The sequence below is a fragment of the Lipotes vexillifer genome, unplaced genomic scaffold, assembly GCF_000442215.2.
Source record: "Lipotes vexillifer unplaced genomic scaffold, Lipotes_vexillifer_v1.1 scaffold133, whole genome shotgun sequence".
Taxonomy (NCBI): Eukaryota; Metazoa; Chordata; class Mammalia; order Artiodactyla; family Lipotidae; genus Lipotes; species Lipotes vexillifer.
The window spans coordinates 687,623-708,610 of NW_006795585.1; the positions used below are offsets into that span (position 1 = coordinate 687,623).

At 37.6% G+C, this 20,988-nt stretch overlaps 1 protein-coding gene across 2 annotated transcripts in view; it reads right to left on the reverse strand.

Moving 5' to 3' along the window:
* ADGRB3 (adhesion G protein-coupled receptor B3) overlaps positions 1-20,988 on the reverse strand; it is an 800,758-nt gene that overhangs the window by 609,764 nt on the left and 170,006 nt on the right. The window lies entirely within an intron of this gene.

Here is a 20,988-nt window from a genome sequence, read left to right on the forward strand (position 1 = left end):
TGACAGGACCTCAGAGTCAAAACATCTTTTCAAACTTCTCACATCATCTAACAGGGCACATAAAGCACGAATGGCTTTTCATGAAGACTGGTGGTCACTGACATGATTATTAACCAAAATATGAGTAGTTCTTATAAAAATCATACCATAAACAACTGGAAATAATATCCATGACTGGAAAAAAAGTGTTCCTCATTATTTATCATGAAGATCTTAAAAAACCAAGAACAAGAACATAGAAAGGTAATCATATTTTATTCTTCATTACCTTAGTGAGCATCCCCACTGTTTAAATAAATCATAGAATAAAGAATAAGGAGAACTTGGTATAACATTTTTGAGGTAAACTCATTTTTTTCCATCAAAAAAGTAATGATTTCTTATTCAAAGTGTAAAAACGCCTGAAGTATGAAAAGTACCTATACTTGACTTCCTCCATTTTTCTCTATGCCCCATTTTTTAGAATCATTATATTGAATTTTGTGCTCTAAACATTTCAATGAACATTAATAGCGCCTTTTAGTGGCTCCATACTATTTCACCAAACAGACGAAGGTTTGAAACCTGCCTGCCTCTGCCCCGTGAGAGCCTCTTCAGCTGCTGTGAATTATCTGAGAGTAGCAATCATCTTGGCACCTAAAACATTTTGTGCTTTATGTTTTTTTCTTCCAGTTAGATTCCTAGAAGTGGAATGACTTATTCTTTAGCTCGGGAACCAATACAGCTTTCTTGTCGGATGTAAAAGGAAATGATGCTTCCAAAGATTCTTAACTTAGTGGCAACACAACCTCTTTAAGAAATTGTCACTATCTCTAATGACCAGAAAGTCATTTAATTCAGAGTCTAAAATGAAATGCCTCGTAAAATGCTTGGATGACAATTTCTATTTCTCAAGATCTTTTATAGAATTTCTTAAGGTATAGTCCAAGGCTCTAAAACTGAAGCTTTACACAGAAACTTTTTTTTTTTTTAATCTTCATGATGAGCTATTCCTTTGGTTCATCCTTTGGAGATCTGGTAGTTCAAATCAAGATCAGATGGACCTTGAATGGCAGCTTTTGAATTTTAATAAGAAAAACTGCTAAACAATAGGAACATTAGCTTTCAGAGGACACAATAAGTCTATCTGATGAAAGCTTTTAAAGTATTCTTATTTGACAGTGCATCTCAAATATACCAAATAATAGGTATTTCAAACGGAACAAAATGTGAGAAAAAAGGAAGTAGTCAAAAAGGAGCCAGATTCTCTAATATCAAAAAGATCTCACCTGGCTGCTCTGACCCCTGTGTTCTGATAAATTTTGGAATTGTATGCCTCAAATTACAAATAATTATTTCTTTTTCCCCTAACTTCTCTTTTTGTGCGTTCTCCTTAAATTTATTTTTCATGAATTTGGAGATGATGGAATTGGTTACATAAAAAGCTGACTGTTAAATTGTGCCTGATATATTAGGAACACACTTGAGATCAGCCTCTCAGCTCTTTATTTCCTTTATGGCATCAGTGTTCCTTCTTCTCATCTCACAGGCACATACATCCCTAGGGAGAGCCAGGAAAGCAACATTCCTCAGGGCACAGAATCTGAAGTCAGGCTTTGTGGATCCCGGAGCCTTCTACTGTTGGACAGTTTACATGAACTCTGGGTGCTTCATGTTCTCCATCTGTAAACCTGAATAATAACAGTGCTGGACTTCTGTGGTGGTTGTAAAATATTAAACGGGTTAATATCTGTCTTAGGAAGAGTGTGAGACACACTAAGTACAAGCCTCATTTTAACTAGTATTATCGATAGTTTTCCAATTCTCCAACTGAACCATGGAACTAAATTACTTTGTTTCTTAATAAGATACATGTCGGAAAGTTATAAATAATGCCTCTAATGCAACAAAAGTTTAAATAAAACAAGGCAGCTTTGCTATCAATTGAGTTTACTAAAATTATCAATCTTTTCCTAAGCTTTCTCAGTTTATACAACACTATACTAGATTTTGTCAAGATTTTAAAAATAAGAGGCAGTTTATATATATGGTCCATTTCAATCAACACTTAAAATTTTTATAGAAACAAATAAACAGATGAGGTCATTAAGTCATGCCATTGAAAATATATTATCAAGCAGCAAAATGAGACCGATACCACAGTATTGACTAATATTTGTATCTAAGTAATGAGTAATAATATTTGTATCTAAGTATATAAGTAGTTAACATAGATTTGAATGAATATAATTTATTCAATTTAATAAATATTTGAGAGTACACCTGTATGGTACACTGGGCTAACAATTGCAGGGTTAGAAATATAAGTAAAATGAAGTCCCTGCATTTTTGGTGCTTACAGACTGAAGGGAGGATAAAATAAATATACAAATCAGCATAGTATAAAGCACTGTAATACAAATGCTATAAGACTAGGTAAAAACAAATAATTAGGAGCTTCAATTACTTATTCGTTTGATTAGTATTTATAGAGCATTCACTATAACCTCTTTTTAAGGTGCTTGGAGGGAGCATTTTAAAAAGAGAAACCATGAGCGAAGTAGAGAGATATGTATAGCTACAGTAAAACTAATTGGGTTAAATTAACATGAAGGCAAGTACTTGGGTACAAGGCAGATCAGCTTTCTGTGTAGGGCCTTGAATGCCAGTCAAAGCAGAAGGCCATGGAAGCTACTTTGAAGGAAACTTGTACAATCAATAAGTCTAGCCTAGCAGAGATGTAGGATGGATCAGGAAAGGAAAAGAGATGATGCAGAACCAATGATAAGGGTATTTATTACAGTAGCTCAGGCTGAAGGTAACAAAAGATGTATGGTGATAGTGGGGGGAAAAAGAAGTAGTGACTTTGAGTCCAAGTCGCTACTCACTTTCCACTATGGAGGAAAATTCCATAGCACAAAGCAAACAAGAAGCGAAAAGGAATGAGAAAGTGAAGTTTTCTTTGTAATTTCAAAGCTGATATGTACTACCAGGGTAAGAAAGGAAGGAGAAATAAATCCCCATGAGGGATGCAGCGAGTTTTGCCTTGGGACTTTGGACGTTGAGGTGCCCAGTGGTGCCTCTTGTTGGCAGAGATACCCAGGACCAGCTGGATATACACGAGAGATGTCAGGACCACATATAGAGATTTGGGAGTCACGGCGCTAGAGGTACTAACTAAACTCAACTTGTGGTCGTGAACGAATACACCAAGGAGAGTCATACAGAGAGCAGTCACCTGAGGATGCAATCTGGTTGCAGACAGGAGAAAGGCAGGCTAACAAAGAAGACAAGGAATGGAGGGGAAATGCACAGTGGGGCAGAGGAGAAAGTGTGTATGGTAGAAGGGGCCACGCAGTGCAGAGACATTGCAGAGGAGAGAGAGTAAAAGCATCCAGGCAGCTAGAGGGCTGTTGAAATGGGAATGAGAAGTTTTAATGGAGTGAAGCTGGTGAAAGCCAGATTTTAAAGGGGTGGGTGAGTGCCACGGACAGGCACATGTAATTGGCAATAAGCAGCTAGTTACAGATGAAGATAGGTGTGTGCCATTGCTTTCAGATAGAAAGGTGAGAAAAATGAAAGAAGGCTGGATATACTGAAAGCTGGATAATTTCTTTAGTGGAATAAACAATAGTCCACTCATTCAACCATCACTGCTGTAATAGATGACAGCTGTGAAATTTCAGGATAAAGAAGCATCTGCCATGTGCTTTGTTCCTTTTAAGTCAAATGTTATACACAGAAACGTGTACTTATCAATCTTTTATAGAAACACTGTTGATTTCTTGGAAATTTATCTTCCTCAGAGAGTTGGTTTTCTTTAAGAATTTCAAAGAGAGAAAGTCTGGAAGATTAAATAAAGAAAGAATGGAGAGGCTTTCTCATCCTTGAATTTTCCATCTTTCAAAATTTTGTATTGGCAAAATATCATACCATTTCTTTGGGTCCATCTGTCTGTGGATAAGAAGACTTGCTAGTTCTTTCTGGAACCGTAGATAATTCGAGCTGCAAGTAATAGATAACTAACCCTACATTGTACGGGAGAAAAATGAGGTACAAAAAGTTCCCAGGGACCAGTATTATATGGCTAGTGGGAGAAAGCCTTTTCTCCCCAAGAAAGGTTTCACGCTAGTTACGCAACTGACTCTAAATCAAAATTTCCTTCTCTTAGTTTTCCCCACCAAACCAAGCTGTTTCATTTCTCCAATAGTGTTTTCACACATCATAACTGTTTGGGCGGAGGGTCAAGAAGAGGAAAGAGGAGGGAGAAAAACTTGAGGACCTGCCCTGTGCCGTGCCGGATGCTCCTTCACTCCTCACCAGTGGAGGTGGGCACCCGGCTTCCGATTATACATGACAGAGTGGTGACATAAAAGGCGTGAAGCCGGGCTTCCCTAGTGGCAAAGTGGTTGGGAGTCCGCCTGCTGATGCAGGGGACGTGGGTTCGTGCCCCTGTCTGGGAAGATCCCACATGCTGCGGAGCGGCTGGGCCCGTGAGCCATGGCCTCTGAGCCTGCGCGTCCGGAGGCTGTGCTCTGCAATGGGAGAGGCCACAGCAGTGAGAGGCCCACGCACCGCTAAATAAATAAATAAATAAATAAATAAATAAATAGCATGAAGCCAGTAAACTGTGTGTGCTGATTTCCACTCACACTGCAGGGGCAGTGCAGATGGAGAGGCTGAGGGCCCAGAGAACCATGTGATTTGCATTCTTCCTTCTCTGAAGCCTTTGGTCTGTGAGCTTCTCACCTAACTTAGCAAAGCAGAAGGAATGGGTCCCAGTTACTAGAATAAAAAGCTACTCTCTCCCCTGAGCTTTGGCTCCTTTAAAAAAAAAAAAAGAGAGAGAGAGAGAGTAACTCAGTTATTTTCTTCCCTACTTTCCTCCTTTCACCTCCAGCCAAAGATACAAAACATGACACTAAACACTTGAAGCACAACAGTCATTTTACAGTAATGAGCAGGTAGATGGCAACGCAAATAGTGAAACCAGATCATTAATTCTTTTTTTCTTAAAGTTCTACCATACAACTTTCCCGTGTGTAGTAGCATAACCGCTCTTTTTAATTCCCTCTCTGCTACTCACAAATGCATTTGGCTTGAAAATCAGCATGAAATACGACCATAGGGACAATTTATTGAAGGCTTACCACAGATGTCAGGCACTATCCTAGATACTTTTTAAAAACATTTTTACTAAAACTTGCAACCGTCTTAAGGATTATTAGAAGACCCTTTTTTTTCCTCTCCAGTTGCGGAGCACAGGCTCCGGACGCGCGGGCTCAGTGGCCATGGCTCACGGGCCCAGCCGCTCCGCGGCATGTGGGATCTTCCCGAAGCCGGATGCTCCTTCACTCCTCACCAGTGGAGGTGGGCACCCGGCTTCCGATTATACATGACAGAGTGGTGACATAAAAGGCGTGAAGCCGGGCTTCCCTAGTGGCAAAGTGGTTGGGAGTCCGCCTGCTGATGCAGGGGACGTGGGTTCGTGCCCCTGTCTGGGAAGATCCCACATGCTGCGGAGCGGCTGGGCCCGTGAGCCATGGCCTCTGAGCCTGCGCGTCCGGAGGCTGTGCTCTGCAATGGGAGAGGCCACAGCAGTGAGAGGCCCACGCACCGCTAAATAAATAAATAAATAAATAAATAAATAAATAGCATGAAGCCAGTAAACTGTGTGTGCTGATTTCCACTCACACTGCAGGGGCAGTGCAGATGGAGAGGCTGAGGGCCCAGAGAACCATGTGATTTGCATTCTTCCTTCTCTGAAGCCTTTGGTCTGTGAGCTTCTCACCTAACTTAGCAAAGCAGAAGGAATGGGTCCCAGTTACTAGAATAAAAAGCTACTCTCTCCCCTGAGCTTTGGCTCCTTTAAAAAAAAAAAAAGAGAGAGAGAGAGAGTAACTCAGTTATTTTCTTCCCTACTTTCCTCCTTTCACCTCCAGCCAAAGATACAAAACATGACACTAAACACTTGAAGCACAACAGTCATTTTACAGTAATGAGCAGGTAGATGGCAACGCAAATAGTGAAACCAGATCATTAATTCTTTTTTTCTTAAAGTTCTACCATACAACTTTCCCGTGTGTAGTAGCATAACCGCTCTTTTTAATTCCCTCTCTGCTACTCACAAATGCATTTGGCTTGAAAATCAGCATGAAATACGACCATAGGGACAATTTATTGAAGGCTTACCACAGATGTCAGGCACTATCCTAGATACTTTTTAAAAACATTTTTACTAAAACTTGCAACCGTCTTAAGGATTATTAGAAGACCCTTTTTTTTCCTCTCCAGTTGCGGAGCACAGGCTCCGGACGCGCGGGCTCAGTGGCCATGGCTCACGGGCCCAGCCGCTCCGCGGCATGTGGGATCTTCCCAGACCGGGGCACGAACCTGCATCCCCTGCATGGGCAGGCAGACTCTCAACCACTGCGCCACCAGGGAAGCCCCAGAAGACCCATTTTACAGAGGCATTTGTGTGTTGCTGAATGTTTTGCTATTTTCTATACCCAGGACTTGTATGCTTTAACTTAACAATCCTCTTAGCATTCTAGCAGCAGACCACATTCAACAGCCTTTTTATACTATACAGTGATACCAGCTGGAAAAGAGTATTCAGACATAGGGAGAAAAAACTAGCTAGAAGAACAAAGCTAGTTCCTTAAAGGGAACAAATGTGAAATACAGAGTCACAGATTTTATACATATAAGGACAAGTAGAAAGAATAAATAAACTTTCACCATTTATTACCTCATAACTGATTAAATAAACCCTCGATCTTTGGCATTTATATCAAGCTTGGTACTGAGTCTTTCTTCTACTCATTTATTCAACAAATATTTACAAAATATCCATAGTGGCCAAGTGCCTGGCGCTGCTGTGGTGTTAACCTCTGAGAAACAGAGAGCGGAGTAAAACAGGTGTTTACTGTTCAGAAATTTTAGTCTAGCAGGGGAGACATGTATGGAAGACAAGTATATTTTATAAAAGATATCATAAAAAATATGTTGTGATGATTTCAGCCAGTCTCTTTTGGTTAGGAGATAGTCTCCACGTGTTTCCCAAATAATATTTGAGAGAATAACAATTGGTGGATTCATACTGGACTAGTGAGCCGCCAACAAGAAATTTAGAAGGCCACTATGGGATGGTATTCAAGAGAGTTTTGAGTTTTGATGGGGCAATGGGAGTCATGAGAAGCCAACCTAAACATCCCTAAACAGAGGAATGGATAAAGAAGATGTGGTACATATATACAGTGGAATATTACTCAGCTATAAAAAGGAATGAAATAGTGCCACAGACATAGAGAATGGTCGTATGGATACTGGGGAGGTGGGGCAAAAGGGGCGGTGGGATGAATTGGGAGATTGGGATTAACATATATACACTACTATGTATAAAGTAGATAACTAATGAGAACCTACTGTATAGCACAGGGAACTCAGTGCTCTGTGGTGACCTAAACAGGAAGGAAATCCAAAAAAGAGGAGATATATGTATAGATATAGCTGATTCACTTTGCTGTACAGCAGAAACAAACACAACATTGTAAAGCAACTCTACTCCAATAAAAATTTTTAAAAAAAACACTTCATCCATAATTATACTACACTTAAAATGACTTTTTCTTTTATCAGGATTCCCTCTCCTGGGCCTAATCATCTTTTTGTTTTAATAGACATCTTTTATCAAAGTCTAATTTACATGCAAAAAAACACACAGATTCCAGGGTATAGTTCAATAGATCATATCACAATGTACACACTTGGTTAAAAACTACACAGGTCCAGAAATAGAATATTACCCTAACCTAAAAGCCCTGTCATGTCACCTGACAATCTGTATCCCTCCCTTCTCCCCAAATGTAACTTCTATCCTTACTTCTGTCACCATAGATTAGTTTTGCTTATTTTCAAATGCTATTTAAATGAAATCACACAGTATATGTTTCCTGTGTAGGTGGTTTCTTTGATCAATCTTGTGTTTTTGATATGAATCCATCATGTATGTAGCAGTAGTTCATTATTTATCTTTGTTGTGTGGTGTATTATATTGTATAAATAAACTATGATTTGTTTATTCATTCAAAAAAACAAAACAAAGCCCAGGCCTGGGCTGAGGAGGGCTGGCTGCGTGTGTGGGGACCTGGTGCTGATGTAGCCCCTGAAGGCTGCTTACATGGAAGGGGATTGAAACACATAGTTGAAGGGAATAAAGGGTGTGCCAACACCATCTACAAATAATTTACAAATATTAATTTGTTTAGGGTTGGGTCTGTTTTTTTTTTTTTTTTCTTTCCTTTTTCTCATTTGTTGTAGCCTTTGTGCGATTCCATGAATAACTTTAAGGCCAAGTAGGGAGAAACAACTGAAACTTTCATGCAGTAGGAAAGGGAGGTTGGGAGCCATAAGCATATAGAGAAAACTAAATAATATATTTGTTTCATCAATAAGAATTTGCAAACCAACAAGAGGGAAGAAAGCTTTCCTCTTTAATCTGGTTGTAATTAATACTGCAGGAATTATTTTTGCACTCCTGTAGAGCTAATTACAAATCAATTTTATATAATTAGATATTAATACTCTCTGTTATGTTTTCTAATAACTCTCCATTAAACAGTCTCATAACTCAGTACAGATTCTTAATCATTTTCACAGTAATAAATAATCATAACTTTTATTCCAATAAGCATTGGCTGCTTGTTCCAAACTAAATACTTCTAGGTTTATTTCAGATTTAAATACATCTCAGTATATTCAAGAATGCCTAAATTACTTATTCAAAGTCAATTTAACTTAGTTTGCTAATTTAAAATCAATTAAATAGCATTTATTTTCCTATATCAACTAATTTTTATACTTTCATATAGAAGCTTTTGCCCACTGCATTTAATTTTATTCAGTCTTTGACTTTATTCTGTTCTTCCTCCAGGGACAGATCCTTGTCCTCAGGAACTTTCAAAGCTAAAAATAGAAGAAAGGATGTTGGAAGACATCTTCCCCCTGTCTGCCTACACGATTGACGGTTTTCTTTCAAGATATACAGTTTGTTGTTGTTGTTGTTGTTGTTTTTTAACATCTTTATTGGAGTATAATTGCTTTACAATGGTGTGTTAGTTTCTGCTTTATAACAAAGTGAATCAGTTGTACATATACATATGTTCCCATATCTCTTCCCTCTTGCGTCTCCCTCCCTCCCACCCTCCCTATCCCACCCCTCCAGGAGGAGTTGATCTCCCTGTGCTATTCGGCTGCTTCCCACTAGCTGTCTATTTTATGATATCACAACCAGTTTTAAACCAAAAGCATATACGCTCCAACAAATAGGAAAGAAAGCTGAAATACCATGAATAGATACTATTTTAAAGGCTTTCTAACGTTTTTAGATAAATTGTAATGTCCAAAGGCAATTGCCTCCTGTTACCATATTCTTTTTTTGACATATTTTTGTTCCAAAGTATTTTTATAGTCTAAAAGTACGACATATTGTGCCATTAAAATTTCAGAGAAACTGCAAAAGATTTTAGAAGTCCTTTAGTCTGAGGAGGGTAATAATTTGCAGCTGAAAGCTTAATATTGCATGAGAGGAGACTATATAAAATGATTCTGAGTCTGGTAAATAAACCTATCAATGTGAGTATGAAAAATGTGTGTAATATTATGACTTTTTAAAAAAGTACCAAATATAGCATAACATACACCAACCAAATTATTACATTCTTTTTGAAATATGTAAAGCAATGCAAATATTAAAGTTCTGTGGAAGAAGGATTTTTGGCTGTGTATCTTTAACATATGTCTATTTTGTGCAATTATATATGCAAAATATGCTTAAGGCCAGTGATTTTTTTCTTTGGCTGAGTTTCACAATTCAGCAAAAGTTTTCAGGGAACTATTTTCTCAGGCATGGACAACACATACACATATTCTCACACATAGATAAGTATTCATGATAATCAAATCAGTCATGTGGGTATCATGAAAGTTGAATATTCAGTACTGAAAGTATTTGTGGAACAAGAAAAAGTACACTAAGAAATAAATATTTCCTTTGGGAAGTTAATAAGAAGGGTCTCCTAACTCAATAACCTTAGACAGAATGCTGTTGTTTTACTTTTTCATAAAAATTAGACTACATCAGTTGACTCTGATAAATTTAGCCAGTTCGCTAATAATGCCAAGGCTATAATTAACTTATACAAAGATTCAAACTACATAAGGCCCATCTTTTGAGATTCAGTATTCAGTTTGTGAAGACCATAATGGAAGAGAGTAAGAACTGACATGTAAGTTCTAACTTAAACTCCGTATTGAACACTTAAAGTGTCTGAGCAAGGGCTCTCTGAAGGATTGGCTAATGGATGTGAAACAAAGCATTACATTATTCATGCAAAGTCAAATTCTTTTCACCATCTGGTTACTGCATGTGCTAAGTTAATGTGGGCCTACTTACCTGCTACAAGGTAATATTAGGTCCACTATCTGGTATTTTTGGAAGCCAGCTTATGTAAGTGTCACTATTTAACATATTTAGCTGACACTACCAAGCACAATTTAGCCCAGTGAGTACAAAAGTAGTGTGCTGTATTGAGGATGCTAAGAGCATTTAGGTTACCTGGACTCAATTCTTGAAGAACCTCTAAGTAGCGATCTTTGTACATGGCCCGGTGGGAGCAACATTCACAGTTAAGCATCTGATAAATGACACTTCGTGAGAAGAATAAACCTTAATGTGCTACACAGGCCACTAACGGGTAGTCATTCAGAAATAAGAATTAAGGTAGATTAATCTACCCTCAGCATATTTAATCATGTAAAGATTTCTATTATCCCTAAGCTTTCTGCTGCCCACAGGATAAATTTCAAAGTCTACGAGGCTGGCATTTAAGACTCTTTACAAGTGGGTCCCAAACACATATACCAGTTCTCACATGAGGTCCCTGCAATAGCAGGGGTCCGTCTACTAACCTATTTGTGTCTCCCAAAACCACTTTACGGTTGCAGACTCATATTTTTATTCATGCCGTTGCCTCTGCACCTCTTGACACCTGTTCAAACCCCAGGTTTGACAGTGGCCAAATAACTCTACAATCGTTAAAATAGTTTCTTTACTACAACTGAAAATGAATTCTTCCTCACTCAATTCTTAAAGTATTCACTGACTCAATCACTCAAAACTACTCATATGTTTAATAGCAGATCAGTTCTGTGTATGCGTATGTCTGTCTATCTGCCATCATCATCTGTCTGTCTGTATATCTCTAGCATATCACATTTTTCCCATGGCATCTTGAAAAGTGCCTGGTCCATTCTGATGTTCTATAAGTAACTGGTAAAAAAATTAATTGATTTGGCATGATGGTGAGATCTAACACTGAGTCATCAAAAAAAAAAAAAAAAGAAAAAAGAAAAAGAAAACTCATGAAATACAAATCCTAGTCAGATCCATATGGTTTATGCCATATATAAACTTTGGTACACTGGTTTGTTTATATATAGATGTAGAAAACTCAGCAAGTTTCCAATACACAGAAAATGCAAGTGCCTAGGAATTAAAATGTTCTTGCCCTTAATTATTATTATATAAATAAACAACTAAAGTTGTTGTCATTGCAGGTCGTGTCCGGGGCAGTGATTCTCAATGGCGTGACTGTTTTCAGAAGCATTTATGGGACATTTTGAGTTACAGACAACATTACTCCATTCTACCCTAAGGACCTGACATGCCTCAATCCTCCCCGGAATCACAGCCGCCCAACACAGCCTACGTTATTGACCAGAAGTTACGTGCTTGTCATCGGTCACTGATCCTTTGAGTGATTTTCCATTTATGCTCTTACATAAGGTAATAATAACAATAACAACAACAACAGAATGAAAAGGAAATTAGTCCAATGCCAGAAAAAAGTCAAATATTAACATCTTTGGACACCCACAAGGAAGTTAAAACTCCTAAATCATTTGGTAAAACCAGGAACCCACAAAATTCTCTTACTATAAAGCTCAGAGCATTTTTGCATAAAAAATAAAAATGAACTTTTCACTAAATAATGTATGCTAAAATATGTATTTTTTGACATTAAATTTTCAGAGCTGTGGAAAGAATTGTCTTGATTTGCATATCCTCGTGTTGTGATTCAACTTCAAACATTGGAGGGAAAAGACGCAGAGATTAATATGTTTTTAACAGAGATTAAAATGTACAAGTCAAAAAGAGCGCCACAGGAAATGTATTTTTCATTAATAATCAATAGTTTTGACACTGATATTGGTAATATTTTTTTTAAATGAAGGAAATCCAAAATTAGCATTTGACCTTTGGGGCTGTGAATTCACTTCTTGGTTTTTTATGCTATTTTTTTTCTCAGATGAGAAAATTTATTTAAATTATATAAATAGAGAAATAGTCTTTTTTTTTTTTTAACATCTTTATTGGGGTATAATTGCTTTACAATGGTGTAGAGAAATAGTCTTATACTCTCAGAAGTCATAATAAATATGCTCCCAAATGTATTTTTTTGATTAAAATGAACCCCTTTTATTAGCAAGGATCAACTACCATTATCTGCCATTTAGGTGGTATTTATATTATTTGCATGGGCAAAATATGTTCCAACATCAATAGATTTAGAGTAAATATGTTGGCATACATGGGCTTCCCTGGTGGCGCAGTGCTTGAGAGTCCGCCTGCCGATGCAGGAGACGCGGGTTCGTGCCCCGTTTCGGGAGGATCCCACATGCCGCGGAGCGGCTGGGCCCGTGAGCCATGGCCGCTGGGCCTGCGCGTCCGGAGCCTGTGCTCCGCAAATGGGAGAGGCCACGACAGTGAGAGGCCCGCATAACGCAAGAAAAAAAAAAAAAAAAAAAAAAAATATGTTGGCATACAAACAGCATTTGGTATTCAAATTCTTAAAATAATTTGTATGCTTCAGCAATTCAGAGAGAGGCTATACCTACACAGCTTAATTACTGTGTTACTTAAACATTAATTACACTCATCATTTAGGTTCTCATGAAAGAAAAACACTCTGTAGGTAAATAGTCATTCTATCCTAATATGTCCCTGCTTGCATTTCAAGGATGAGCCTTCCAACAGAAGTGAGCAGTAAGTGAATAAGTCCTCAACAGTTTCTGCTTTCCAATGCGTTCTCCATGGAAAGTCTATTTTCTTAGAGGGTTCTGTGCATTTATACTGTTCTTAATGCTTGAGAACAAGTCAAAATATATGAGTAGATTTTCTAAGCCAACACAATCTTTTTAAATCAGGCTGTGGGTCAGAATTTTCAGTTAACTTTACACTTTGAAATCAGTACATTTCAGACTTCAGTGGGCACAAGATCATCTTCGGTGCTCCTGAAAAATACAGATCCCTGAGTCCTGTCCCAAGAGAAACTGTCTTAGCAGATACGGAGCCTCATGCAGGAAGCTCTGCTTCTAACAAGCCCAGTGTTAATGCTTTTACAGGTGGTCCTCTGACCACACTTGGAAAAATACTGCTGTAGCTGATTCTCTGATGACAGCTGCCTATGCAAGGACCTTCTTTTATTCATTCGGCGTTCATTTTATTCCTTCCTCCCCCTTCTCTCCTCTCCCTCTGCTCCTTTTCATCCTTTCCTGTCTCTTCCTTCCTGAGGATATCCACCCTTGAATGTATACAAAATGTACTTTTTGTGAGTTATCTTGTATAGTATCTCATGGATGTTAGTACATTCTGATGGGTATTATGAAATATACAAGTATTATATCTGGAGTCTAACTTGATACATTCACTTTACCCATTCCTAGCATATAGTACTTTGGGGACAAAAAGAACTGTTCAGGAGGGGGAAAAAAAAAAAAAAGATACTATCTACATAGTATTGAAAACGGATTAGATTTGAAAAAAAAAATCTTAAGTGTAGCAAATGCATACTTAGGGATAGCAAAAGAAAGGTTTTGAGAAGTAAGGTACTTTTGCCAGATTTATATAGATAACAAGCCTGTGGGACTGAGAACAGTTCCAGAGACATTATCTGAAACACAAGCCAAATCTGGACTTGGTGTCCAGCTGACAAGGTGACGGATGATGTCACCAAAACAAGCACCCCTCCCTTTGACTGGACTTTTGACACCCCTAAATGCCAGGTCAGAAACTACCACACTGGAATCCCTGGAAGTCTGATTTAATTTTATTTTGGCTTTATTTTTTCAGAGATAAAAAAGAAATCAGATCCATCTGACCTTGAAATATGCTTATTGAACTAACTTTAGAAATATTTTAGAGCTTTCTTAAGGCACAACAAAGTTATCATGACTAGGTATTAAAGGAAATGCAAATAAAAATTTGCATACTTAAATGTTTTCCTCACTCTCGGTCCCTGAAATTCTTTCAACTATTAACTAATGATACATTTAACTAACTGAGCTGTTGTAAGTGGCTCTGCACAGTGTCCTAGACAAAAAAACTCTATTTTTTTTTTTAAGGTTTCACAGATTTCTGAGCCCTCGCTTAAGTGAAATACACATAAACATTTTTAAAATTAATTTGAAAGAACTCTGTCTACAGTCTACTGATAATTGAAATGCTACTGCCTGTGCATCATTACCATACTGTCTCTATTTTTATTTTGGAATTTATGGTCAAATGGCAAGCAGAGAACACATCACTAATCACTGTCATGTTAAAAGAAATTCATAGCTATTTCAATGGGATAAGAAAAGAACAAGTCCAATGTCACCATTATCTCACCTTATCTATAATAAAACTGGGTTTTATTTGAGATATTTTGTAACATGCAAATTCATCAATTCATGTTAAAAGAGTTCTTTTTAAATGTTCAAAAAGGCTAAGTTGTGTTACATCGTTGCTGTTAGGAATGTAACTTCACATAACCTTTTCTTGATGCTGTCTAGTGCACAGGTATCAAAGCCTTAAAAATGTGCATACCTTTAACACTACATTAGGAATTTATTTTAAGTAACTAATAAGACAACTGCATAGTGATATGGATGCTTTCCATAGCATTGCAACAAATTAAGTATATTCTAAATGTACAGTAATATGGACCACTTTAGAATTATGCTATATTTCAGAAAGGAAATACTATGCAGATAACTCTGATTTATAAATGTAAAAATTGGTCATAATATATATTAATAAGATTTCTGATTATAATTTGTATATTTTTATTATATATTATATGGTCACATTTTAAAATATACACATATATATTTATATGCCTGCTTGTATAAAAACTTAAGAAGATAGCTAGATATTTATAAGATTCAAGATATATTCTAATATATTAATTGCCATTGTTTCTGGGAAGTGAAATTATAAGTACTTTTTCTTTTTAATTCAGGCTGCTTGCTGACTTATAAGTCTATACAATAAACTTGAATATTTTGTAAGTAAATAGTAATGAGAGTATTATGTAAATTTTAGAATATCAGATCTCTAGACTACTATGCAACCATTAGAATAATAATATAAAAGATTTTAACAACACAGACAATTCTGTTTGGCAACATGTGAATACACAGAACACAAAACTGTATATATGCTAAGATTCCAACTTAGTGTCAGAAAAGTTATCTGGAATGGAACACAGAAAGGTAATGCCAATGACTTGCTAGGTTCTGAAATTATGAGGGCTTTTTCTTTTTTTTAACATTTTAAATGTTAATAGTGTTATGGTTTTTTAAAAAATCTGAACTCAGGTGCTTAGATCCAAAGTTGTAATCTACAAATATGAAGCACCTAGCCTGAAGTTCAGACTCTGAGTACCTATTTATTTCTGAACCTCTGGTAACTGGGTAAGGTCCTTACTGACTACAAAAGAAGAATGTGGGCTGTGATTATATAAACCAAAGTGTTCACATTAAAAGTTAACAAGTGTAATCATAAGGACAGTTTATTTATATTATGCTTACAGGCAATGCCATGATGCCTGTATATTTTTTTTAAAGGACAAAAGCCAATCCTCAGGAGTTGAAAAATAATCCACCTTAACTTTAGTACTTTCATTTCGTCAAATCATGAACAGCGATTTTGCAAACACTTATAATCGTAAAACTACACAGGAAAGATAATGTAATTAATTTAAGTGTGTAAAATAATTACCATTGTCATTCATTCATTCATATCTATAATCACAGCCCCTCGCTGAGCTCTGACACATAAGTGGCTTATGCAGTCACCTAAGACTTGGTTCCTGCAATTGAGATGTGAACCAGTTGGTGAAGGCAGGCGCCAGCCACCTCCTCCCACAGTTCAAGAGCTATAGATACTCTGAACTTTTATTTCTGGTCTCAAGGCCTTCAGAGGATGAAAACAATTCCAGAATGTCCCCTGCGGGATGGGAGTTTCTTTCTTTCATGGGTTTAATAAGACAGAACTTGCCCCATATTAGGCTTCTTAACCATTCAATTATACTCATTAGCAAGACGGAGTTCAATTAAGTAAATCCAATAAAATTAGACTGAGAAAAGAAACAGCTATCAAGTGAGTGATCAATATTGGGGGGGAGATTAAGAGTTTGTAAAATGTTCACATTCTGTTCTGTAGAGTGTACACAGTCAGAGTATAAACTCATTTTAAGCCGGCATTTTTTCAGAACCACGGTCTACACATTTTAATAGAACATGAGAAATCAGAGAAAAGTCAGAGATAAGAAATCATGAAAGATGAAAAATAAGAGCTACAGTTAGTATTAATTGAATTTGAATGATCAGATATGTAAACAAAAAACTGAGAAATTATATTTTAAAATATTAATTTAAAATATTGAACCCTGGGGTCTTCCCTGGTGGTGCAGTGGTTAAGAATCCGCCTGCCAATGCAAGGGACATGGGTTCAAGCCCTGGTCCAGGAAGATCCCACATGCCACGGAGCAACTAAGCCCGTGAGCCACAACTACTGAGCCTACGTGCCACAACTACTGAAGCCCACGCGCCTAGAGCGCATGCTCCGCAACAAGAGAAGCCACCGCAATGAGAAGCCCGTGCACTGAAGTAGTCCCCGCTCGCCGCAACTAGAGAAATCCCATGCGCAGCAACGGAGACCCAACATAGACAAAAATAAATAAATAAATTTATAAAAAAATAAAATAAAATATTGAAATCTGTTATAGTCATTACAGTAAACACTTTCTCCCTGACTGCAAATTCACCATTTAAATTGTAGAAAAGCTATTTTTTATTCAATCTCTTTCATCAACTTATTTTATAGAGATATGTGATATGGAGGAATATTATAGAATTGCCTCACCAAAGAGCTCTGATTGAGGACAAACTATTATCAAATAAATCAATATGTAGTGACCACTTACACTGTGATAAGCACTGTGAATGTAAAGATGAATACAGACCCTAACCTAACTGAGGAAATAGTGTAATGGGAAAGAGAAAGTTTTAAAAATACTTTCAATATATGACATGAACTATTACTGAAAGTTTGTAATACACATAAAACATGGGAAAGCAACAGAGGCAGTTGCTAATTCTCCACGTAATAATTAGAGAAAGCAGGTGGTCCAGTGGGAGTGACATTTGGGAGATAATTTGCAAGATAAGCATGACTTTCTCAAGTTGAAAAGTGTGATCCAGCGTTCTAGACAGAGAGCAACAGTGTTACCCAAGGCCTGGAGGTATGAGTGTGCATGATATTTTGGAGGCCTTCTGGTGTGGCTCTAAAAGGTTGTGCAAAAGTTAGATTGTATTAAAATGTGACAGGCCAGTACGTTTATTATGTAGGTAATGGGGGGCCACTGATGATAGTTGAGGAAAGACATGTCCAACTAGGCTTTCAGCTCTTAACAAACATGAAAAGAGTCAGAAAAGTAGAAGCAAATACTGGAAAATCCATATTCTTCAAAGCAGAAGTGGGCAGTATTTCATGAAAGAATGTTGGAGAAAAGTGAAGAGAATGAGAACAAAAATGGAAAGAGCATGGATTTGGACTTCAGAACCACGTCAGTAGTGCAGGGAGACTTAACACCTGGGAGCACAGAACTGAGGAATAAATAGAATTGAAGTGGAGTCATAGGTATCCACTAGCATTTCCACATAGTTGTCATCAAATAAAAAGCAAGCAATGAGCAATGTGGAAGATGCTGGAGAAATCAGCAGAGATACTGGAAAACACTGTTGTTTAAAATGAACCAAAATGAACAAAATTAAAAACAAGTAGAGTGTAGGTTGACAGAAAGGAGGTAGTGGAAAAGGTATCAAAGGTACGAGATATAGGTCATCATCCGAGACAAGGGAAGGGACACCATGGAGAGCACAGGTGGGCGATCTGGAAGGGGACACGTTGCAACGTGGGGCAGGGAAGCCAGAGTGAAGGCATGGATGGGTCTACTGGAAGGTGAGGGCACAGTTTGGTCGAGTTCACACCGACCAGCTGGTTTCTCAGTAAGTCAGCTGAATGATCAGTAAGGGCAGCTTGAAAATAGTGGAGAGTTGAAAAGAGTGGTAGATTTGAACTGGCCACTCTGGAGAATGAAAAAAAATGCAACTCTGGGTAGGGAAAGGGACAGCTGAGGAGTCTGGAGGGTCCTGTGAATATGAGATTCTGAATTATAACGGAGTCCAGAAGCAGTTACTGGAGTCTCAAATAAGTTGACATTTGATGGGGGTCTTTGAAGAAGTCATAGGCTTTCAACAAGTAAAGAAAGATCAGGGCTTCCCTGGTGGTGCAGTGGTTGAGGGTCCGCCTGCCGATGCAGGGGACACGGGTTCGCGACCCGGTCCGGGAAGATCCCACATGCCACGGAGCGGCTGGGCCCGTGAGCCATGGCCGCTGAGCCTGCGCATCCAGAGCCTGTGCTCCACAACGGGAGAGGCCACAATGGTGAGAGGCCCGCGTACAGCAAAAAAAAAAGAAAGAAAGAAAAAAAAAAAAAGAGTTTGGCTAGAAAAGTGATTGAGGAATAGGGACCAGTGACACCATTGGAAAGGTAAGTCAAGGTAGATGGAGAGGACCCTGACTGCCATATAAAGGAGTTTGACATTCATTCTGTTGGAAACAGGGGAAAAGATTTTAAATAAGGGGATTGAATTAAACGGAGCATTTTAAAAAGGTAACACTGGTAGGAATGTGGAACCCGGACTGGATTGCTGGAGATTGTATTTATCTAACCACCTACCCGGAAAATCTAATCCCCAGCTATTTACACAAATAAATTTTTAAAACTCTAACATTATCTACACAAGGCCATTGGTTTAACTGCTTATGTTGATTCATTAATCAAGTATTAGTTCAATTAGACTTGTATTTCAACTGACCATTGTTTTCTGTAAACACACATCACTACGATTATTTTGTTACAGTCTGCTATTTTACACAAGATTCATGAACTTCAGAAATTAAGTATTAAGATTTTATACTTTGTCAATATTTATTAAGTTCCCCATCCTCTAAGCAGATCTAGTCAAAACTATTGCTTCTCCATTACAAGTGAATACAATTTGAAGCTTGAAACCCAAAGAGAAATTAGCCAAGCATTACTGTACTTCTCCTTCTGCATCTGTAGTATGATGCATCCACATATTACCATGTTTGTTTCCCAAACAGTGCTCTTGTTTCCAGGAGTACAGTAAAATTAATCCACCTACTCAATGGAAAGAATTAGACTGTATTGAAAATTCAGTTACCATGGCATTTCTGTGTGTATGTGTGTGTTTTTACTTTATTGGAAAAAGAAATAGTCTAAGATTTGGAAACTTGGGTACATGTCTGAGTTCTACAAAATTCAGTTTTGTGTCTTTAGATGCATCCATTAAATTTATTGGATTTCAATTTCTTCAAGTGAAAAATAAAGTTGGATTATTTCCTTTTCTTGCCTAAGGATCTAAGATTCATTTTTTATGTCTGCTTCATTATTGTGTGCTTTCAATCTCTTATAAATCCTAGAATCTATGTAGCCGAGTTCAGCTTGATCTTAGGCTATGTCCTCTGCTGTAGTTCAGACATGTGTGGGCATATTTGTCAGGCTAGTGGGACAGACTGGGGAAGAGTGCATTTATCCACTCCACGTGAATATCTTTCGTTGGCTTAAGAAGGAAGGGGCAAGCCTTGTGCTCTTGGTTGAGAGGTATTGGGGAGATCAAACACGATAAGGACAGGATAGAGACACTCTTGACCCTCTTTCTGTTGAGTTTGAAACCTGTCTGAAGGCCCAAACCGGAGGAGAGTGCTACTAACAGCCTCGAGGAATAAATCATGACGCTGCGCAGGGGAGAGAAACCGTTCTGTTAAGAAGAGAGCAACTGATGAACCCACGTTCTGCAAACTCCTAGAAATAACACAGGGCAATGGAGACTGAGATTTCCCACCATGCACATGTGCAACAAGCAAGTAAAATAATTAAATGAATACGTATTAATTAAGCCTAAACACACAGGCCAATGGAGCTGGAGAAAACTGAAAGGAAATTTGGTTATTATCTCAGCAGCAGCACTGAGTCCCTTTCCCTTCTGTCTCAGAATCAAGTTTCTGCATGAAACAGTTTGTCAGGAGGAAGCAGGCCTCCTTGGTCCCAGGTGCTCTGGGCTCTGCAGTTGGCTGCTTGCTCTGTCTCATCCGCCGTCTGCCTTTTAGACACTATACCCTGTTCCCTTCTCCCACCACAGTGGTTTGTACCTGTCTTGAGCAATGATACACTCCTTTTCGTACAATAGTTTTACATGTACTGGTCTTAATTACAAATTTTTTCATTTTTAACATTTTCTATAATAATTTTTTATAAGGGAACTTCTAAACTGAAAAAGGAAAACAAAAAACAAAATGGCTGTAGTAAGCACACATGAAGCAAGGGAACTTCTCTCCCAAATATTCTTGGGTAAGAGCCAAATTCCTTCTTTTTTAAATTAACTTATCAAGTATAATTAATTTACAATGTTGTATTAGTTTCAAGTGTACAGCAGTCAGAATATATGTATATATATATATATATATATATATATATATATATATATATATATATATTTTTTTATATTTTTTTTCTTTATATGCTATTACAAGAC